This window comes from Lepidochelys kempii, chromosome 2 (genome assembly GCF_965140285.1).
Source record: "Lepidochelys kempii isolate rLepKem1 chromosome 2, rLepKem1.hap1, whole genome shotgun sequence".
NCBI lineage: Eukaryota > Metazoa > Chordata > Testudines > Cheloniidae > Lepidochelys > Lepidochelys kempii.
Window position 1 is genome coordinate 118,210,986 of NC_136381.1, and position 17,236 is coordinate 118,228,221.

Here is a 17,236-nt window from a genome sequence, read left to right on the forward strand (position 1 = left end):
CCTGACTCTTACTGTAAAACACAGACAGTGATACCGTGTTTCTAATATAAAAGTGTTATTAAACTTAGAGAGAGGGAGGGAGAGTTCTGACGTATTTTTATAAAAGAAAACAAGGATAGGAAAGGTAGAACACAGGAGCAAAGAGACCCAAAGTTTCCCACAGTATAGTAATAGATATGACCTTTAATATTGAGGCCTTTGGATCAAAGTTAAGTTGGCATTAAAATTTTCTAATAAATTCCCTGCTGAATCTCAGGGTTTTTTCCCCTCAAAGTTAATTCAATAAGGTCACAATAAAGCGAGTGCTGTCTGTGTTATTGTAATTGCTCTCAGCAGGCTGGTAATATTATTGCACAGAAGTGCCAGCTACTGTGCTTTTATTTCTCTCTTCAGCCACACTCCTTCCTACATACTCCCTTCCCTCGTCTCTCAAGTCCACCCCAAATAGGAAATGAAGCTGTTTTAAATGCCATTTGCCTCTCATTTAAAATGCTTTTACAGTGATGCTTTCCTGAATCCTTTTCAGCTGAAAAAATAAAAGCTTTAGTTAGACTTCTTGTAGAATAACTGGAGACTTTTATTTCCTTTCTTTAATTCTGGTCCAACCTTTAAGCACTGGATCCAGCCTTTAAGTTCTTAAGTAAAGGATGTTATTTCTAAACACAAAGGGCTTGGTTCATCTCATGTTGGTTTGACTCTCTGAGGGTAGCAAATTGACAGATATTTCAAGAGTTTTTGTAAGACTCTGGAGGATGGCATAGTCATGGGAAACCAGGTAAAATAATAATGTCTTTCACATTCTTCTGCATATTGAGACATACGTGGTTGTCCTGTTTCTGTAAATTATTTCTATCCATGCCCAGCCTGGATTCTTGAATAGAATAATAAATCTGATATTTCTTGTCCTGTGGAATGCAAGTTTACGTGTGACATTCATGAATCTACTAGTAGAATATTAATCTGGGCATAAACCATTGCAATGAATAAATGGGTACACAGAAACACTGTGATCATTGCTCTTCGCATATGTTATACAACTGTAAATTGATATATAAGTGTTAACATGAATTTGGTTTCACTTATTTTTGTTTATAGCTACTATTGTGTCCGTAATTTGGACACTGTTGCTTGGATCCTAATTCCCAGATGCAACTTACTCCTCTCCTTCCTCAAACATTTGGTCTTAAATAAAAATACAGATTTGGTTGATCTGGGTAACATGCAGTGTTGTGTGAGAGGCTGCCCACGTTGTAGCCAGCTTTTTTCATCTATTGCAGAGATTTTTTTAAAAAAAGAAAAGGAGTACTTGTGGCACCTTAGAGACTAACCAATTTATTTGAGCATGAGCTTTCGTGAGCTACAGCTCACTTCATGGATGCATACTGTGGAGACTGCAGAAGACATTATATACACAGAGACCATGAAACAATACCTCCTCCCACCCCACTGTCCTGCTGGTAATAGCTTATCTAAAGTGATCATCAAGTTGAGCCATTTCCAGCACAAATCCAGGTTTTCTCACCCTCCGCCCCCCCCCCCCCCCCCCCCCACACACACACACACAAACTCAGTCTCCTGCTGGTAATAGCCCATCCAAAGTGACCACTCTCTTTAAAATGTGTATGAAAATCAAGGTGGGCCATTTCCAGCACAAATCCAGGTTTTCTCACTCCCCCACCCCCCTCCAAAAACCACACACACAAACTCACTCTCCTGCTGGTAATAGCTTATCCAAAGTGACCACTCTCCTCACAATGTGTATGAAAATCAAGGTGGGCCATTTCCAGCACAAATACAGGTTTTCTCACCCCCCCCCCCCCTTTTTTAAAAAAAAAAAAACACACACACAAAAACTCATTCTCCTGCTGGTAATAGCTTATCCAAAGCGACCACTCTCCCTACAATGTGCATGATAATCAAGGTGGGCCATTTCCAGCACAAATCCAGGTTCTCTCACCCCCCCACCCCCATACACACACAGACTCACTCTCCTGCTGGTAATAGCTCATCCAAAGTAACCACTCTCCCTACAATGTGCATGATAATCAAGGTGGGCCATTTCCAGCACAAATACAGGTTTTCTCACCTCCCCCCCACACACAAACTCACTCTCCTGCTGGTAATAGCTCATCCGAAGTGACCACTCTCCCTACAATGTGCATGATAATTAAGGTGGGCCATTTCAAGCACAAATCCAGGTTTTCTCACCCCCCCCCCTCCACACACACACTCACTCTCCTGCTAGCAATAGCTCATCCAAGGTCAGTTTGGCCCACCTTGATTTTCATACACATTGTGAGGAGAGTGATCACTTTGGATAAGCTATTACCAGCAGGAGAGTGAGTTTGTGTGTGTGGTTTTTGGAGGGGGGTGGGGGGGTGAGAAAACCTGGATTTGTGCTGGAAATGGCCCACCTTGATTATCATACACATTTTAAAGAGAGTGGTCACTTTGGATGGGCTATTACCAGCAGGAGAGTGAGTTTGTGGGGGGGGGGGGGGGGCGGAGGGTGAGAAAACCTGGATTTGTGCTGGAAATGGCTCAACTTGATGGTCACTTTAGATAAGCTATTACCAGCAGGAGAGTGGGGTGGGAGGAGGTATTGTTTCATGGTCTCTGTGTATATAATGTCTTCTGCAGTTTCCACAGTATGCATCCGATGAAGTGAGCTGTAGCTCACGAAAGCTCATGCTCAAATAAATTGGTTAGTCTCTAAGGTGCCACAAGTACTCCTTTTCTTTTTGCGAATACAGACTAACACGGCTGTTACTCTGAAACCAGAGATTTTTTAAAATACAGTATTTGCTTTAGATTATGATTATTTTATTACAGTAGCACTTGGGACCTTCAATGAAATATCAGTCTCCCATTCTTCTAGGCATCATACAAAGATGTTTTACAAATACAATCCTTGATCCAAAATGCCTGCAATCTGTCCTCCCCTAACTGCACCCTTTATCTGTTAAAATCTCCCTGTGTTACATCAGGATTCTGAGTATGCAGTTTTGAAATTTAAAATGGAGGTTTTTGCTTGCACCACTGCATCATACTTTTGTGAATAGTAACGAAAGAGCACACTTATTTGTCATTTTTTCACCCTATTTCTCTATTGCTCATTATTTCTCTTCACCCTCCCATGCACTTTTTAAAATTATTCTTGTCCCACACTCTTGGTCACGCATCATACCCTACTGGTACAAAGTGCACTGCAGTGTCTGCATGTTGGATGAACTTCCAGTGATCAAAAGCATCACTTTCACTGTGTTTGAAGTTTCTGCCAGCCAAGTTACAAGCATCTTGAGGTCACTCCTGATCAATAACTCTTTATTGCTCTTTATTTATGGCATACACATTTTAATTTATAATTCCAGTTGCTACTTGGGATACTCATTTTTGGTAGCAGAGATGTGATACGACTAGTGAAAGCAGTATGTCCCCAAGATGAAAGGATGCTACTGACCCAAAAAACTTCAAGAAGGTTGATTTGGAACCCTGCTGTGGTTGGAGTCTAAGATACGTTAAGGTTGCCCTGAATCAGTGTGGCAGATGATCAAGTTGTTGCTTTGCGAATTTAATAATTAAGCATTGCTGTGACAGAATTTCTATTTAAATTAACATTTTTGATTGATTCTGCACTTCAAAAGTTCAGTATTGAGATTATAGCAGTGTAGGATAAAGAACTCACATTTTCCAAAGCAGTTTTCCCTGTGGCTGAATCAGGTCATTCTAAAGTTAACCTGAATGTTGAAAAATCCATTTGGACTACATACAATAAAAGCTTTTTAAATGGGCATGCTGGGGGAACGAGGGGGTGCCGGTAAATTAAAAATGCCGATTAACTCAGAGAGAGGGGTTTGAAGGGAGGGGGAAGAGGTGGCCACGGTGCAGGGTGTGGGAGGGTGTAACAATGCGGCCTCTGGTGGGACACAACTGAGAGTATCAATTCAGAACCAATGGCTTAGAGCAGGGCAGTTACAGCCCAAGGCTGGGTTTCCTTTACTATTAAGGCACACCAAACCAGCCAAACAGAGAGGACTTTGGTTTTACCCTATTGACTAACCATAAGTCACACAAGCAATTCCCTTAGGCGCTCCAGTTTCCCAGTATCACCACCAGCACTGCTCCTTATGGGAATGACTGGTTATGAAAACCAATACCCCAGTGAAAAAAAGGTTCTCCCAATCCCAAAGGACCAAGCCCCAGACCCAAGTCAATATACAAATCAGATCTTATCCACAAATCACGCTGTTGCCGATCCTTTAGAATCTAAAATCAAAAGATTTATTCATAAAAAGAAAAGTATAGATGAGAGTTAAAATTGGTTAAATGGAGTCAATTACGTACAGTAATGGCAAAGTTCTTGGTTCAGGCTTGTAGCAGTGATGGAATAAACTGCAGGCACAAATGAAGTCTTTGGAGTACATCCACGTCTTGGATGGGTCATTTAGTTCATTGTTCAGAGCTTCAGCGTAGCAAAGTTCCTCCAGAGGTAAGAAACAGGATTGAAGAAAAAATGGATGGATTTTCAGGGCCGTTTATATCCTCTGCCATGTGGAAGGACATCCCTTTGTTCTTACTGTGGAAAATCACAGCAGCCAGGTGGAGTTTGGAGTCACATGGGCAAGTCACATGTCCATGCATGACTCAGTTCTTTACATGTAGAGCAGCCATTGCTTACATGATACCTTGAACGTTCCCAGGGAGGCTCCTCATATGTGAATTGGAGTCTCCCAAGGTCCATTGTCAGTTAAGTGTTTCTTGATTGGGCACTTAATCTGAAGAGTCCCTTCTCAATAAGATGGCCAAATGCTTCACTGGTGCTACTTAGAATCAAACACATTGAAACACAAGTACATAGCCAATATTTATAACTTCAAATACAAAAATGATATATGCATAATCATAACAGATATCATAATCATAACCAGCAAATTATAACCTTTTCACAGACACATTACTTGACAACCTTTGTACAATATTTGGTGCAACTATAGGACCTTGGTTGCAACAATGATCTATACGGTCACAGTTCATGTCAATAAGTCACAGAGGGGCTGCAGGGCACGGGCTTGGAGGGAGTTTGGGTCCGGGAGGGGGCTTGGGGCATGGGAAGGGGCTAGGGTGTGGATGTGGAGGGCGCTTCTCTCTGGTGGCTCCCTGCAAGCGGCTTCCCATCCCTGGTGCTGCTGGCGGAGGTGGAGACAGGTGACTCTGCAAGCAGGCATGCTGCCTCCATCTGCAGGCCCTGCCCTCTGCAGCTCCTGTTGGCCGCAGTTCCTGGCCAATGGGCTGGAAGCCGCAGACTCACCACTCAGGGAGAGGGGACGGAGGCAGCATGCCCTCAGAGCCACCTGGCTGTGCCTCCGCCAGCAACAGCAGAGATGGGGAGCTGCTTGTGAGGAACCTCTGGAGGTGAGCCCCCGCCCCCCCCATCCGGCACCCAGAGCCCCTCCCAAGCCCCCTCCCGGACCCAAACTTCCTCCAAGAGTGCACCACGCAGCCCCTCCCACGTTCCAGCTCCCTGCCAGCCCCACACCAACCGCACTGTAAACCGGACTTTCAGTGCAGATCAGAAATGCCGGTTTATAGAGCTTGCCAGTTGGTGAAGTGCCAGATAAAAGATCTTTTGCAGTATTAACCATAAAAATATCAGTCACGTTGTCCTTTGTTAAGCTAAACAAATTACTTGATTAAGATGCTATTTAGCACATATTGTTTTAAATAGTTTCCTAATGGGACCCTTCCTTCAGCCATCTTACAGGGTTTCAGATGATGCATTTGTCCATTATTCTGAAGCTAGCTGTGGCTAATGTTTGATCTGAATGAAAACCACTCAGCACTTCTGAAAATTAGGCCACTTATTTAAATTTCTAAATAAGGATTTAGGAACCCAACTTTGGACACCAAATTTTGTGACGGGTTCAGTCACAGAGAGCCCCTTGGGACTGTCACCTGATGTGCTGAGACTACCTTTGAGCCCATTTTCCCTGCCAGCTTGGGACTTCAGAACCCTGCCTTGTTGAGCCTGCTGCAAACACAGACCCAGGTCTGAACCATGTCCCGCAAAGCTGCAGACTTAACTGAAAACAGCTTAGCAAGTACTCCTGTCTCCAGCACCCAGACACACCCAGTTCCCAATGGGGTCCAAACCCTGAATAAATCCGTTTTTACTCTGTATAAGCTTTAAACAGAGTAACTCAGAAATTGTCTGCCCTCTATAACCCTGAGAGAGAGATATGCACAGCTGTTTGCTCCCCCGGGTGTTAGTCACTAACTCTGGATTCAATAATAAGCAAAAGTGATTTATTAAATATAAAAAGTAGGATTTAAGTGGTTCCAAGTAATAACAGACAGAACAAAGGAAGTTACCAAGCAAAATAAAACAAAAATGCGCAAGTCTAAGCCTAATACAGTAGGAAACTGAATACAGATGAAATCTCACCCCCAGAAATGTTCCAATCAGCTTCTTTCACAGACTGGACTCCTAGTTGGGGCCAGCAATCACTCACACCCCATAGTTACTGTCCTTTGTTCCAGTTTCTTTCTGGCATCTCTTTGGGGTGGAGAGGCCATCTCTTAAGCCAGCTAAAGACAAAATGGAGAGGCTTCCAGGGCCTTTTATATTTTCTTTCTTGTGGGTGGAATTCCCTTTGTTCTTCTGTGCAAAGTCACAGCAACAAGATGGAGTTTGTAGCCACTTGGGCAAGTCACATGTCTATGAATGATTCAGTTTTTTGCAGTTTTTTTTTGTTGTTTACATGTTTACATGTTAGTTTGAATGTTCCTAGGAAAGCTCAGATGTGGGTTGGTGTCTCCCAAAGTCCATTGTCAGTTAAGTGTTTCTTGATTGGGCACTTACTGAGAATAGTCCTTTCTCAAGAAGCTAACCAAATGCTTCACTGAGGCTACTTAGAATCAAACACATTAAGATACAAGTATGTAGTCAATATTCATAACTTCAAATACAAAAATGATACAGACAGCATAATCATAACCAGCAAACTACAACTTTTCCATAGACATCCCACTTGGCCTCCTCTGCACAAGATCTGGTGCAACCGTAGGACCCTGGTTGCAACAATGATCTATATGGTCACAGTTCATGTCAATAACGTTACAAATGTAAAAAATCTAAACCTAGCCTCTGCACCTGAGAGCTCAATATCTCAGTATCTTGCTTGTACATCTTCTTTCAGGTAGTTTGGTTAGTTCCTAAGTATATGCTAAAAGAAGTTTTAACAATAAAGATAGATTGACTGTTGCATCCCAATCATAACAACTTACATATGTATATCATTTTATTCTGAAAATTCCCAAAGCATTATACAATTATAATATCAATGAAACACATCCTCCCTTTACGTGGAAGGCTACCTACCAATTATTTGTTTTATTTGCTTGGATTCAGTATTTTCAAAAGCCTGTCCACGCTCTAGGTATTCTCACAATTAAATTCAAACCCATAAAGGAATACAACCCCTTATCTTAATACAAATATTATTCCTGTGGGAATTCTGTGCCAAAAAATAATTAAAATTCTGCATACAGTATTTTAAAATTCTGCAAATTTTATTTGTCAAAATAACACTATATAATCACACCAGTTTCAATTATTTTGGTTATTTATTTCAAAATACCAGTCAACACGTATGGCTGTAACAATACAGACACACACAAAAATTCCCCCATCAGTAGAGAGTTAAAGAAACCCCTACGGCAACCCCAGTTCCTGTTCCTCTGCCCCTTACCCCCCTCCCCCGAGCGCAGCCAGGGGCAGACATTCACACACCCAGAGCCCAGCTGCCCGCACCCCTCACCCCCAGTGCAGACACTCACGTCCCTCCCTCTCCCCAGAGCCCAGCCATGGGGCCCTTGCCAGCCCAGACACTAAAACACCCTCCCCCTCAGAGCTCAGCCGCGCCCCTCCCCCCTAGACATTCTCACCCCCGACCCAGCTGCAGGGGGCCCCCCAGCCCACATACTCATACTCTCTACCCCCAGAGGCCTGCTGCAAGGCCCCCTTCTGGCCCACAGACTCTCACCCCTACCTTCCTAGATCCTAGGGATCCAGAGGGGGAGAGAGCCTGATGCTGGGTTCTAGGTTTGCATGGAGTTTCTTGCGCACTCCGCCTCCTTACTTCTGGGCATGCTGGGTACTGCAGCTGCTGGGAACCCTCCAGCTCCCTCCCCCCAGCCTTGTCTTCTGTTTGTGAGCTGGGCTCTGATGGGTCCAGCAGTCCCTATAAGCGGCCAACATCTCTGCCATCCATTGGGGGGGGGGGCCGGAATTCTGTGCGCACATTAATTTCTGCAAAATTCTGCATTGTGCAGTGGTGCAGAATTCCCTCAGGAGTAAAATATATATCAACCTTCATGGCCCTTGGGAAAGAGGATAATTTAGCCAAAGTCACTGGGAGCAAATTCTTACTTTTATTAAATGTGTCATGGGATTTTTCCTGTTTATATAATGAAGATGGGATCTTAGTTTTTAAGGCCCCATCCAAAAGTCCTCATGTGATAAACTGAAGGGAATTCCACCTATCTTCCTTAAGAAAAGGAAAGGCTAAATAGAGCCCGTCTAGATTTCAGTCTGTGGTTTCAGTGACCATTAGTGTTTCAATCTTATACTTAAACTACTTAGCCCACACCATTAGAAGCCAGTGTTACTAGCACCCATATTTGTGTATTTTATACTGCTAGAAGCTCAGAGACCTTTGGACCTCCAGTGCTATTATGCAGATTCATTAATTGTTCATTTCAGTAGCATTCCTGATAATTTAAGACCAATTCAGAGAACTCACTCCAATGAGCCCTTGAGGTAAAAATGCTTTTGAAGTAAATAATATTAAATATTTGGTAGAGTCCCAACTAAATATTTTGATGAACTGTGTTTTTGACCTCTTGATTTTGGTAAATTGAATCTTCCTTTAAAAATATCGTATCTTCAGATTAAAAATGAATGTAATACAGGCACTATATTGCTTGATTGTTGCTTATTGATTAACAGGCCAGTCAGTATAAATCAAAATTAGGAAAATTGCTATACATAATTTGAGCTCATTTAAATTATCTTTGTTATGGGAGCAATCCTCTTGTTAAAAGAATCAAGTGCAGTTGTACCAAATAGTAAAATAAAATTGAACATTGGACTGGTGAAAGGACGGCTAAATTCAAGTCCTATAGAAGTCCACTGGAATTTTGTTTGTCTTCCATGGGATCATAATTCACCCTTTGATCAATTTAAAGGTGGAATGCAAATGAAATTGTGAAAATTCCATCTGCTTTAATGCATCTCTCTGCTCCTACTCAAACTCAGAAAAATCTGCATCTTCAAGTATTGCATGCCTAAAGGAGCTACTTTTTCTGCCCTGTCCACACGCCTAAATCATTGTACCTATTTCCCTCAGATTTGGCATTGTTTTCTTCTTTCTTCAGTTTGTGCTGTGTATTAATTCACCCCGAGCCCCTTAGTATGGTCAGCCTTTTCTTTTTCTGTTTTCCTCCAAAATTTTCCCTCCTCTAATCATCTTAGCTCAAGCCTGAAAAGACACAATACCCAAGAGTGGAAAATGGTAGTACGGTAACTCCTCACTTAGTCATCCCAGTTAACACTGTTTCGTTGTTAAGTTGCTGATCAATTAGGGAACATGTTCCCTTATAACTTTGTTTGGCAGCCGCCTGTTTTGTCCACTGCTTGCAGGAAGAGCAGTCTGTTGGAGCTAGCTGGTGGGGGCTAGGAACCAGGGTGGACCGGCAGCCCCTGTATCAGCTCCCCACTCCCCTAAGTTCTCTGTGCAGCAGCTGCCCAGCAACCTACCAATTGTTGGCAGTTCAGCTGTCCCTCCCCCCACTGCCATGTGCTGCTCCTGCCCTCTGCCTTGGAGCTGCTCCCGGGGGCCCCCTGCTTGCTGTGCAGGGGAGGGGAGAAGAGGGGGACTAATGTCAGGGTGTCCCCTTCCCCCTACTTCTGCCCCCCGTTTACTCCTTCTCCATATAGAGCAGGTGGGAGACACTACAGGGCTCAGGAGGGAGAGAGCTGGCCGCAGCTGCTGTCTCAACTTCCTGATCTTTTTAAAGGCTATGTACTTAGAATGTGGTGTCAACGTACTTAAAGGGACAATGCCCCCCCCCCCCCCCCCACAGAAGGTGTGTGTCTCTGCTATGCTGTCTCCCCTCCCTCCATTTGTGCTGTCTTGTAGAGTGTGAGGCTACATTAACAACAATGTGTTAACTCTTGAGGGCTCAGCCAAATGCTAGTTCATCATTTATCAGCAAGGCATTCCCTGGGAAATATCCCACCCTCTTCCACCCTCTAACTTCACCACCTCAACCAAGCTTCACAGTCGTCATTGCTGTGTACAGTATTAAATTGTTTGTTTAAAACTTATACTGTATGTGTGTGTGTGTGTGTGTGTGTAGATATATATATATATTTTTGTCTGGTGAAAAAAATTTCCCTGGAACCTAACCCCCCCATGTACATTAATTCTTACGGGGAAATTGGATTCACTTAACATCGTTTCGCTTAAAGTCGCATTTTTCAGGAACATAACTACAACGTTAAGCGAGGAGTTACTGTACTATTAGTGGACACAGTTGTTGAAGTAGTCTGCTCCCCTTTCTTCTCTTTAGGAAAGCACAATCTTATTATTCCTTAAGTCAAGTCTTAGAAAACAGACCCAAGAACTCAGGTTCAGAGAACACTGCTCTAAGAGACAAAGGCCTATAAGACCTGATAAAGCCACATCTGCCTCAATCCAGTTGGCAGTTTTTTCCCAGTTTATGTCTTCAGGCGACATTTATATTGTTTGTGGACCTAACAGGGCAGCAACATACTTGGGGAGATTCAGACCTTGAGAAGAGGAGTCTAACATGATGACACATTTGACATCAATATTCCTATGGTCTGTTATGTCCAGAAACCTGTGATTATAATCGTGCTGAGATGCTGTTTCCAAAACTCATGTTGTAGAAAACACATATTCATAATAAAAACTCTACAGAATACTGTTGCAAACTGAAGTTTGTGATCATTTTTTAGAAATGCACATCTTATAGAAATCATAGTCCACTTTTAGTACTTTGAGTTGAATTCAGATTTTTGGTTTCTGGTTGTTGTTTTTTACTCATCCACGTTTATTTGTGGTTATATTTGCAAATAGTAACTTTGGGGAGTGGGGAGGAAAGGTTTATTTGGATTGTGACTGCATATATTTAGGGATAAATCAGTGGATTAATTAGCAGTGAAATTCATATGTAAAAGAAAGTTCCAGGAAAAAAATTAAGCAGTGTCAGTTACTGTTTGCATTCTATCTTTCCCATAGTGTGTAGCCACACAGGCTACTTTGCCTCCCTTCTACTATGGGCCACCAAGAAGTTAACCAAAGAAAGCATAAATATGTAGTGATATAAGAGGAAAGCATGAACACCACATGAATTCTAAGTCACTTTAAAGAAACCTACCTGGACATTTTCTCTGTTTTTTTAGTCATCATTTTCTAAAACCAAATCTTGAAAAATTACAGTGGATAATGACTTCCTGGTTGGTTTTATTTAATCTGGAGTCCATATCAACTAAACAGAGACACATTTTCCACAGTAGTATTTTTGGACAATAAATCTGGCCAATATAATGCACCTTATTGAATGGTCATATGTATTTTATCTATACAAAGGGAAGAATCGGTGAGCATCAATACCTGTGTGCTTTAAATTTACTGCACCACTTCCTGAGTATTGGCAAAGGCTTTGGCAGTTTGTAAAATCGAGGTCATCATTTGCTTGTGGTCCTTCCTCATCTGAATGTATTTCTTTCAAGGCCCTTCCTGCTGCAGTCAAGAAATTGGTAAAGTAGTTCTGTGTTTGTTTTTTTGGTAATAATTTTTCCATTTAACATGTCTCTTGATTCTCTGTTTTATTCCCCTCCCACCCTCTCCCCCAGTGGCTCAGGTGGCCCATGGCACAGTCTTCTGTCTTTTTATTAGGAATTCTGGAATCCATATACACCCAGTGGTCATATTCTTGAAGCAACCTATGCTAAATGCCAACATAAAATAATAGATGCACAGAACACAATTATCATTGCTAAAAAATAAATGCGAAGAACATAATAGTGGAAAGTATTCATCCTTTGGGGATGAAAACCACTTAACTAGCTTTGATAAAATTAAGCTAGTGTTATGGATCTCAAACTGATGCAATTTCCCTGCCACTGAATTCCTCCCTCTTCCCCCAGGGGAAGCTCTTGCTACTTGAAATGATTGTATTGGATACACTTATTTATGCCAGGTGATGTAGTCAAAAGAAGGACTGGAATTCTGACCACCCAAGTTTTCATCTCAGTTTTACCAGACTTCTGTGATGTTGAACAAGTCATTTGTACTCTGTCTCAGTTGCTGTCTTTGTAAAATGGGGATAACACTTTTCACACCTATTTCACAGGGTGCATTAAGGCTTAATAAATGTTTGTGAAGATGTATTATGTAACTACTAAGTATTTGTGATTTTTTGGGGGAGGGGAGAAGGTTGGTTGTTTTTGTTTTAAAGAAATGTCTTTTAGACTAAACTTTTTCTAAGAGTTCATCCTGATTTGGTTTTAACTAATACATTAATTCTAGACTTTGTTTAACTGACAATTGTAGTTCCTCTGTGACCAGGGAAGAAGCAAGCTGCTTTCATTTTTTCTTAGTTTTGAGATCTCCTCCTGCTCCCAGCACTGTTCCCTCTAAGCTGTGCGCGTGCACACAGATCTTAAACCCCGTGCACACGGCGAAACACCGTGCACACAAAAATTTGCACAGAAGCACAACAATTTGCACAGATGAAATGTTTTGCGCCTACAGCCTGTCAAAAATTTGCACAGAAAATTTTTTTTGCCCACACGGCCTGTCAAAAATCAGAGGGAACATTGGCTCCCAGTGATGTCATTGGGTATGCCACAGATTATGCCCCAGATCTGCAGCAAATTATTCTAAGGGAATTTGTGACTATGTATAACAATTAATACATTTCCCCACTGTTCATTAGAAGTGAAAAATGTAGAAAGAATTTGCATTCTGGTTGGACATGGCAGCAAGATGGTGATTCTTTTTCTTTATACTGGAAAATGTTTTATTCTGAAATACTTATGTGGATTTCTGTAGAATTACTTAGCAGACTAAAACCTTGTCTTTGTTATTCCTCTGGCTTGTACTTTAGCAAAAATAACTAGTAATAAAAAACTGACTTCACACCACAGAGCGTTTAGAGAGTGTTAAAAATACAGTATATAGAGATGTAAGATGGAAACCGAAAAGTAATGTCATGTAGAAATAGTAACATAATTCTAGCATTTAAGTGGCAATTGAAGCTGGGTTTCCAGCTGGTGTAAATGAAAAAAAGAGTCAGGGACTGCTGGTGTGATGTGCAATGACATCTTTGGATCCTTGAGGTTCTTCCTGCATAATAACATTGTTTACAATTGCTGATTGCTTAATTTTTGTTCTAGTTCCCGTGAACAGTATTGAAATAAAGACAAGACAGACAGACAGACCTGCCTTGTTGGAACTAACAGGTTATAGCAAAGTTAGAATATGGATGGAAGGAATGTAGTAGGTTTTAACATCTTGCCAAATGATGTCTTGGGCTTTAGAGGCCTGTGGAGCACGATTATTGAATACAATTAAAGCATGGTTTGGCTATACTTAAGAAGGCAAACTTGAATCAGATCTCCCAACAGCTTTGTTTTTATAGCACTAACGATACCGCACATTACATTTTTCAATGTTACTTTATATACATGTTTGTCAAGATGGTTGAATATTGTATTGTGTGATTTTTGTTTTTCCAATACATAATTTTTATGGAAAAAAGCAGTCTAGGGCATGTGACAAGACATGGTTTTCTGTCTCTTCCTGCACTCCTCTCTTCTGCAGCTATTGGGCCGTGTTGTCTTTTATTGGTAGATTTTATTTATTGTATTGTATTAGACACCCACAAGCCTTGGAGGCTGGAACACTATCTAAATGAAATTTTAATTCTTACTGTGGCATCTTTGAACACATAAATAGTGTCAAAGGGGTACTCCTGGGGGAATTCTGCACCAAAAAAATAAAAATTCTGCACATAATATTTGAAAATTCTGCATATTTTGTCAAAATAACACAATATAAACATTCCAGTTTCAATTATTTTGGTAATTTATTTCAAAATATCTGTCAGCAAGTATGTCTGTAACAATACAGACCAAAAAAAAGATTCTGGTAATTTATTTTTTTTTACAAATAGATTTTTGACTAGGCATATTAATACAGAACTTTGAGTAATTCGTTTAAATTACAATACAGAGCTGTATTTCCTGCACCTGTCAGAAGCACTGCAAAGGTTTGGGGGGTCCGGGATAACAGAGGAACTGAGGGAGAGGGAAGAAGCTTGGGAGTGAACCTGGAGGATGGTGGGTGTGGGTGGGAGGAGATTTTTTTGGGGGGGGTGGGGGGGGGAGATCGTTAGGGAATTGGGAAGCCTTGCCCATGCAGACCCTAACTAACCCCAAGCCTCTCTGTCAATCAGATACATCTGCCCCTGTCCCCACCCCACCCGTCCCAATGGGTCTCTGCAGCCCCCGCCTTGTCCCCAGACTCAATACTGTCACCCCACTAGCTCCTGAGACCAAGCCCCAGTCTATCCCCCTACTATGCATTCTGAACCCCAGTCTGTGACCCCCTAGCAGCTCTGTGTTCCCCACTCTGTCTTAACCTGGCTCCACGGGCAGGATGCTGTGATGAACTTCTACTCCTGGGGGAATTCTGCAGCATTGGGCACGCATAGAATTCCCCCCCCCCCCCCCCAATACATTCTGCCCAAGAAGTGCTGCAGTTCTGCCTTTTACCCATCAGGGGCCGCTGTGGTGCCAGAACAGCCATCTCTGTTCATCCATCTGGCTGGCCTGGTGCCACAGCAGACTCTGCTGGGCAAAAGGGAGAACTGCATCTGTTCTTGAGCAGAATGTATTTTATGCTGGGAAAAAACAAAATTATGAGGGACAGATGCATTATCAGGGGATAAGAATAAATAGACACAAGTCGGACATCAGGAATGATAACACACAAAAGCCAGTGGGAGAACACTTCAATCTTCCTGGACATTCTATAACAGATTTGAAAGTAGCTGTATTTGAATGAAAAATCTTCAGAAACAGAAGAAAAACAGGTTTCAGAGTAACAGCCGTGTTAGTCTGTATTCGCAAAAAGAAAAGGAGGACTTGTGGCACCTTAGAGACTAACCAATTTATTTGAGCATGAGCTTTCGTGAGCTACAGCTCACTTCATCGGATGCATACCGTGGAAACTGCAGCAGACATTATATACACACAGAGATCATGAAACAATACCTCCTTCCACCCCATTGTCCTGCTGGTAATAGCTTATCTAAAGTGATCATCAAGTTGGGCCATTTGGTGAGAGAACCTGGATTTGTGCAGGAAATGGCCCACCTTGATTATCATGCACATTGTGAAGAGAGTTGTCACTTTGGATGGGCTGTTACCAGCAGGAGAGTGAGTTTGTGGGGGGGGGGGGTGGAGGGTGAGAAAACCTGGATTTGTGCTGGAAATGGCCCAACTTGATGATCACTTTAGATAAACTATTACCAGCAGGACAGTGGGGTGGAAGGAGGTATTGTTTCATGATCTCTGTGTGTATATAATGTCTGCTGCAGTTTCCACGGTATGCATCCGATGAAGTGAGCTGTAGCTCACGAAAGCTCATGTTCAAATACATTGGTTAGTCTCTAAGGTGCCACAAGTACTCCTTTTCTTTTTAGAAGAAAAACAGCAGAACTAAAATTCATTTGCAAATTTAACACCATTAATTTGGGCTTGAATAGGGACTGGGAGTGGCTGGCTAATTACAGAAGCAGCTTTGCCTCTCCTGGAATTGACACCTCCTCATCTATTGTTGGGAGTGGACTACATCCACCCTGATCGAATTGGTCCTGTCAACGCTGGTTCTCCACTTGTGAGGTAACTCCCTTCTCTTTATGTGTCAGTATATTTATGTCTGCATCTGTAACTTTGTTAGTCTTTAAGGTGCCACCAGACTCCTTGTTGTTTAGATGAATTATGCGCATCTTCAGATGCACAGAATTCCCCCAGGAGTTAAGGGGTCACTACAAAGAATCCTTCAGATCAGAACACACTTAGATTTACAATTTTTTTTACTAAGTTTTTTTGGTAGCCCAGCTTAATTGTTTTTGACACCTTATTTTGATGACACCTTAGATGTGATGTAGATGGATTAAAAATGAATGTAATGCAGTCATCAAACTGCTTGGTTTTGCTATTTTGATCACTGGGAAACTTATAGCCATATTTAGCAAAACATCTCTTCGTGAATGGAGCTCACTTAAGAAAATGTTGCAGGAATTGTGTTGATTTAGAGAATAAACCTTTTTTCTGCTTCACGAAAAGGAAAAATAAAACACTAGACTAATAAAAGTAGAATTATTCAAGGTGAACCACAAATGACATTGCTAAAATATCAACTTCAGTAATGTATCTATGATGAATGCCCAGTTGTATAAATTTATAACTTATAATTCATTTTTAATTTATAATTTAATTATTATAACAACCCCAAGAACCCAACAGCTTATTCTTACCTTCTTTTTATTTTTTAAAGACCTTTATATTTTCTTTTTCTTTTAGGTTACATGACATTCTTCATTGTCATATGACTAGTTCATTGGTCTACTCCGACAGCCCAGCATGTAGCATGCTGGTAAGAGACAGACGTCTCTGAACTCTGTAGACTACATTATGAGAGGTTAGGTAAGTGGCATTTTTCTTTATTATATTGCACAGCTTTTAATTTATTTCATATTCAACACCGTATAAAATATTCTTAAAATAAATTTAGGGGGGAAAGCGCAATATAATATTAAAAAGCCACTTATCAGACCTGTTATACATGGGGTTGACTCCATGACCCAGGAAAATTGCATGGTGATTTTGACATCATCCGGCACCATGCACGCTGAGGCACCTAGCCGGGTATGGTGAGAATAGATGTTATGGGACTTTAAAGAAAAAAGTTAGTTTGTATACAGAAGGGCTATTGCAAAATGAATTTATTTTTCATGCTAGGGCTGTTCACACAACCAGAGCACAGAAATGAGCTAGACGTGGGATTCATCCTGCCATTGGTCAGTTTATGGGGTTGGTTGTTTATGAACATTGAGCTTTGCTATTTCAAGTTTTCGA

General features: G+C 41.6%; 1 protein-coding gene across 4 annotated transcripts in view; it reads left to right on the forward strand.

Moving 5' to 3' along the window:
* The window catches only part of LYRM4 (LYR motif containing 4), a 146,299-nt gene that overhangs the window by 53,578 nt on the left and 75,485 nt on the right, over positions 1-17,236 (forward strand). Inside the window, exons 3-4 of one of the 4 annotated variants that reach the window (XR_012157341.2) lie at positions 15,862-15,997; positions 16,682-16,804. The exons of 2 other annotated variants lie outside the window; for them this stretch is intronic. The gene's annotated coding sequence lies outside the window, so the exon portion shown is untranslated. The remainder of the gene's footprint in view (positions 1-15,861; positions 15,998-16,681; positions 16,805-17,236) is intronic. One more of the 4 variants, XR_012157342.2, reaches the window with a different exon arrangement.